Source organism: Grammomys surdaster, unplaced genomic scaffold (assembly GCF_004785775.1).
Source record: "Grammomys surdaster isolate TR1022 unplaced genomic scaffold, NIH_TR_1.0 116319, whole genome shotgun sequence".
In the NCBI taxonomy this organism is placed as follows: Eukaryota; Metazoa; Chordata; class Mammalia; order Rodentia; family Muridae; genus Grammomys; species Grammomys surdaster.
In genome coordinates this window covers 1,751-7,626 of record NW_021613557.1, presented here as the reverse complement: position 1 = coordinate 7,626, position 5,876 = coordinate 1,751, and the positions used below count along the sequence as shown (strand labels likewise).

At 45.5% G+C, this 5,876-nt stretch overlaps 1 long non-coding RNA gene across 1 annotated transcript; it reads left to right on the top strand.

Moving 5' to 3' along the window:
• Nucleotides 1-136: 136 nt before the first annotated feature.
• Nucleotides 137-1,093, top strand: LOC114635689. The gene is made up of 2 exons (XR_003713511.1): nucleotides 137-201; nucleotides 880-1,093. It is a non-coding gene; the product is annotated as an uncharacterized LOC114635689 (long non-coding RNA).
• The last annotated feature ends 4,783 nt before the right edge of the window (nucleotides 1,094-5,876 follow it).

Sequence of the window (5,876 nt, the reverse complement as noted above, 5' to 3'; positions counted from 1 at the left end):
TTGCTGTGTGGTACAGAAGGTCAGCTGACCACTGGCCTCAGGTCCTGATCTCTGCAGCAGAGCTGTTTTCTCCCCTGGGCCCCTCATGTGGTCTGAACACAAAGAACAGCTGAGAGGCAGGATGGAGAGCCAGCATGGCTGACACACTGACACTGTTTCTTCTCCTACAGGCCAGCAGAGTAAAGCCTAAACCCCAGTCAGGTGAGTGTCTGTCATTCCAAGGGGCAGCTGAGGGGCTGCTGGGAAGTTTCTTATGAGAGGCATGCAAGGGAGTCAGAGAGATGATTCAGTGAGAAAAGCAAGGGACATGGGTAGGAGGACCTGAGTTTGATGGATCCGCAGCTCATACATTATAACCCTGGGATGTATTGGGAGTTTACTATTCCATCCCTGGTCAAGCAAGACACAGGCAGTGTCATGAATTGGCTGTCCAGCTAGTCTAGAACAATTGTGAGTTCCAGGTCAATGAAAGATCATGTCTTTTAAAATGAGGGGAATGCTGAAGGTGATAAATCACTATAATAACATTTTCTAAATTGAATTTATGTGAATTATTTTAAATTACTGATTAATGTAAAAACATTTGTGTGTACCAGTAAGATAGCTCCATGTGAAATATAGCCTGCTGCCTAGCTCAATGACCTGGGTGTGTCTCCTGGTGTCCCAAATGGTACATACAGAAAACTTACTCTGGACAATTGTCCTCTGCCTCTCAAGCTCACCCACAGTCTCCTTGGGAGACATTATCTCTTACTCCCCAGCTGACAGACTTCCCAGTTCTATGATTTCTCACCAGTCAGGTGAGTTTACGTCAAAGTAGTGACTGGGGACCACACATCTGAATACCAACCTCTTCCATGTCTCCTCTCTGGGAATCAGAGCTCATGGCTGCAGGATTGTGCAGTGAAAGATCACCATTCTTGGACAGACATAAGAAGATAACCCCTGCTACTGACAAGTGGGCTCTGATACCCTCTCCTCGGAACCCACCTCATGCTGTGTATCTCTTGTCCTGAGAGCCTGACTGTGATCTTATCTGTCTACTCATGTAGTTATTAAAAATTTTAATAAATGTCTTAGTCCCAGCAATCCATCTCAATGTCTCTCTTGAGTCCCTGCCCCTTGTCCCACATGACACTTCTTAAAGAGTTCTACATTGTGTCCTGGATGCAGGTTGCAGAAAACAATGCAAGGACCATGGTCTGCATTGATAATCACTGACTGAAATTGGGTTCCCTCATCCTTAAATCTGTGACACTGCCGTCTCATTCACAGCTCTGACCATTCAATGTTACAAATCAGGCAACAGACCATGGCTTTCTTGGATCCCATGTTGGACTTCCTTTGTTCACAAACCCAACTATAAACACCCAATTCCTCATTTTCTGCCATGTTGATATTCTGTCCTTTTCGGTCTTTCTTAGGACAAACTTGTGTCCCATGTCCAATCTGTTAATATTTGTTAGTCAACTTCTCAGCTTCTAACAGAAAGCCTGTAGGAACACAGGAAACAGTCCAGATTGATCAAGTAAGAAAAATCTGGCTTCTGTTGTAGCCAGAAGAGATGCATGGCCATGCTTGATAGAGATCTACCAATCACAGTGAGCCATAAATGCAGTGTGGCACAGATGCAGCTCCAGTCCACCAATCACAGGCCTCAAATGAGTGTCATTTGTTGGCCTTTACTGAGGCATTGGGAAAATGATCTTCAATCTCATGAGACAACATGGAGGTAATTGGGATCATGGAGAAGTCATCAAGGCAACATGTGGTAAAGTGAAGTGTCCCAGAGCCGCTGTGAGGTGTCTGCTGTGGTTGTGACTGTATCCAAGCCTCCTGAGGCTGAACTCAGCAGCTCTCATGGGCACAGTGACCATGGGAGCTGGGGTGGTATTTCCTCTGAGAAGTGTTCTCACAGCAGGATGCCATGATGGTGGTCTGTCCAGTCACCATTTGACAGGTCCATGACACAGGCAACTGCACACAGGGAAGGGGACTTAATGCAGCTGCTCAAATGGTCGTGTGACTTCCCAGGATCTTTCCCATTGTTTATAAGTGAAAAAAACACATTAAGCCCACATCAATAACTCACACAGAGCCTACATTCTCACATCACATAGGTAATTACCCACAGTTGAATAGACTTAAGGCATCGTCTCTCTGATCTACCAAAAAAGAACATCATGATCCAAGTACGGAGCAGACATTTGCTTCTGCCCTGGCTACCAGTGTTTGGGATGTGTGTGCCCTGGACTGTAAGACAAAGTGCCAGAGGAAACTAGACCTCATACCATGCCTCTCATCCCAACTGTTGACAGGTAGTGATGGGAGGATTATCAGTTGGAGCACTTGTTCTCAACCTGTGAGTCACCACCACTTTGAGGGTAGAACAACATATTTACAGGAGTCACATATCAGATATCCTGCATATCAGATGTTTATATCACGATCATAACAATAGCAAAATCACTGTAAAGAAATAGCAATGAAATAATTTTATGGTTGGGACTACACCAACATGAGGAGATGTTGTCCAAGCATTAGGAAGCTCGAGAACCACTGAATTAGAGGCTATTCTTAGTACCTTTTGATTTTGATGCCATTTGTGTTACATGAGACTTTGTCTTGAAACTAAGAACAAAGTTAACCAAAACTCCAAACAGTACAGAGAGGTCATGGCGAAAGGTCCTCTGTTGATTTTCTTTCTGTTGGAAATGGAGAACTTGAAGAAGGTACCAGTCTCCCTCTTCAGATTTATGTAAAAAATTATGAATATCAATAGTTTTTATTGTTTAGTTGTTCACTTTTTGTTGTGTGTTTCTGTTTTTGAGAAAGTGGTCTCTATACTATATACATCTGGCTTTTCTGTAGACCAAGGCAGGCTTCAAATTCAGCAGTACCCCTGCTGCTGCATCTTACACAATGGGATGAAGTACTGAGCACAATGCCTGGCTTATTAATAGTTTGGGGGTTTTTCATTTGGATTGCTTCTTTTTTTTTCAGCTTATGGGGGAGTTTATTTTGAGCTTACAGTTCCAGAGGGATAAGAAACCATCATGGCAGTGAGACATGGCAGCAGATGGACCAGGAGGCTGAGGTCACATCTTCAACCACAAGCACAAGGCAGAAAGTGAGAACTAGAAGTAAAAGATAAGCTCTCCAAGTCCATCTTCTGACATTCTCTCCCGAGCAAGGCTGCAACTCCTGGATTGCGTCTTTTAAGTTACATACTTAATACTGAGTCAAGAAGGAGAGTTTCTCTCTTTTTGTGACCACAAACTTGATGACACGTATGTAAATATCTCTGTCCTTGGCTATCAGCAGAAGCTCGGAGACCTCGTACCAAAGAAGACTGAGCTGGACCCAGATCCACTCACTATGCCTTAAGGACACAGTATAGGTCTAGATTCATGCAATACAGGCTGGACCTATTCTGAGGCTGGGCAGCAGATAAGAAAGTTGAAGACGATGATGTCATCCTAGGGAAGAAGCTTCAGGTCAGATGGCAGCAGGGCAATTGTGCTATTGTAAAGCTGCAGCTGCAGCTTGAGCATCCTGTCTACACCACCAGCTGGCATCCTTCTGCCACCCCTTCTAGCTTCTCCTCCACTCTCCCCAGGCCACTGTCTGGGTGGGTTACTTTGAGGTTCTATTGGGGTCTGTGTGTTGTCACTAGGAAACAGAAACCAGAAATGTGTAAGTAGGTAGTTTGACAGAAATGAAGAAGAGAGGGATCCTTTTTATCCATGAGGTTATCTGCTGGGTTACAGCTCACAGAGCCTGCAGTATGTCTTACCTGAGGGATGCTTCTTGAATGGGAGGGTTCAGAGAGAAATAAGAAGCCTTGAACCTTTTCTATCTCATCACTGCAATAGGATAACCAATTTGGACATAAAATCAGAGAATCTGAATGCTGTGAACACCGTCAGGAACTGGAGTCTGTAGAGTCACTGAGGCTGGTCTGAGGGAGGCCGTGTTTACTCAGGATGAAGGCTGGGTAAAGTCATGGTAGCTGATCCACTGTTAAAGGTGCCTTGTATTGTCTCTCCTTTTCTCTGTCTCTCTGTCTCTCTCTCTCTGTCTCTCTCTCTCTGCCTCTCTCTCTCTCTCTCTCTCTCTCTCTCTCTCTCTCTCTCTCTCTCTCTGTGTGTGTGTGTGTGTGTGTGTGTGTACCCGTGTTCACACTCAAGTGCATGCATATATAAGTAAGTGTGCTCAGAATCCAGAGGACATCCTCGGGCATTATGATTATGGACACCACCCTACTTGATTATCAGCCTTTGGTTTCTTTGCTTGATTGATTGACATTTTGATATGTGGGGTTTTTTTTTTGTTGTTGTTTTGGTTTGGTTTATTCGAGTTTTGTTTGTTTTTTGTTTTTGTTTTTCGTGTTTATTTGTCTGTTTGGTGTGGTTTGTTTTGTTTTGTTTTGTTTTTTTGAGACAAGTTTTTACTATGTAGTGCTTGCTGCCCTGAAACTGAAACTGAATATATAGTCCAGGCTAGCTTCAAACTCCAACAGATGCGTTTGTCTCTTCCCATAGCAGGGTTCACATAGGAATTCAACTGAGTCCAAACCATGAAGCTAGTACAGAGCCCGTGATCTGGGATTAAGGAGCCAGCATGTGGCAGCAGTGGAGCAGGGTCCAGGAGCAGCTGGGCTCCTGTAGTACCCACCAGCTACAGTCTAGTACATGACGTATGTCAGTCTTGTCAGGTCCAGCCCCTTCTTGGGTAATATGGCAATTGAGTCACCATTTACCCAGAGAGCCCAGAGACTTAACAAAGGGCAGATGAAATCTGGAGGTGAGGGCTCATGACCAGGAGGGCAACCTCGCAGAGCTCACTGCAGCTAAGAACGTGGTTCATGTGGTAGAGCTTGCCTGGCATCCACAGAACCAAACGTTTTATGTCCAACAGGAGATAAAGGGTCATGATGGTGCTCACAGTGTCTCCAAGGGGACTCTGGATACAGAAGTCAGTCTGTGTGCGGCTGGCAGTGGGGCCATGATAATTTGCATCTGGCTCAGGTAAAGGAATCTGAGGACCACGATGACTGTGAGGAAGGCAGAGAAGCAGATATGGGAGACATCAAGCTGCATAGACAGCTGCAGGGAAACGTGGAAAAGGTGATCAATGCCAGGAAAGCTAAGGAAATAGGAAGTTACCTCTGCACATGTCAGTCAGGGAGAATGATATCACTTCCTCTGGTAAAATTATGTTTTCCTTCCCTGCAGGGAGCTGATGACACTGTGTCCTGGGGAAGGGTAGGATGAACCTCCTTAGAACCAGCCCTGAGGCCACCACAGGCTCTGGCCCAACCTCTCATGTTTCCTCCCAAGTCACAGACCAGGTGTATCCACTGTCAAACATGTCCCAGGCCTTATGTCTTGAGTGATATATGGCTTCTCTGAGCTGTCTTTGCCCACTTAGTCCAAAGAAGGTTCTGGTGTGACCATAACTAGAGGGAGTCACTCAAGAGCTTTGTGGAAAAAGCCTCCTCAGAGCCTGCGCTGAGCAGGCCAACTGAAGTCTCTGTGTGGAAAGGAAGACTCTACAAAAACTCAATGTGACTAAAGTCCAGTCAATCGGCCATGTGGCTGTCATGTTACATGTGCCAGGGCTTCTCTGATCCTCTTCTGAGTGACAGTTATGATGGGGGGAGGGGGAGGAGAAAAGCTCCTTTAGAAACTGGAGAAGTTTTAGAGTGATTTTCCAAGAAGCCCAGGGAAGTTGGAGACTTGGTAGTAGGGAGCAGGCAAAGGAGTAGGCCATCTCTCAGACCTTGGTCCTGCCGAGGGACTATAAAGGGTCCCTGAAGTGCAAGAAAAAGGCAAAGAGCAGATGTGGGTTAGCAGTGCAAGAAGCAAGTGGTC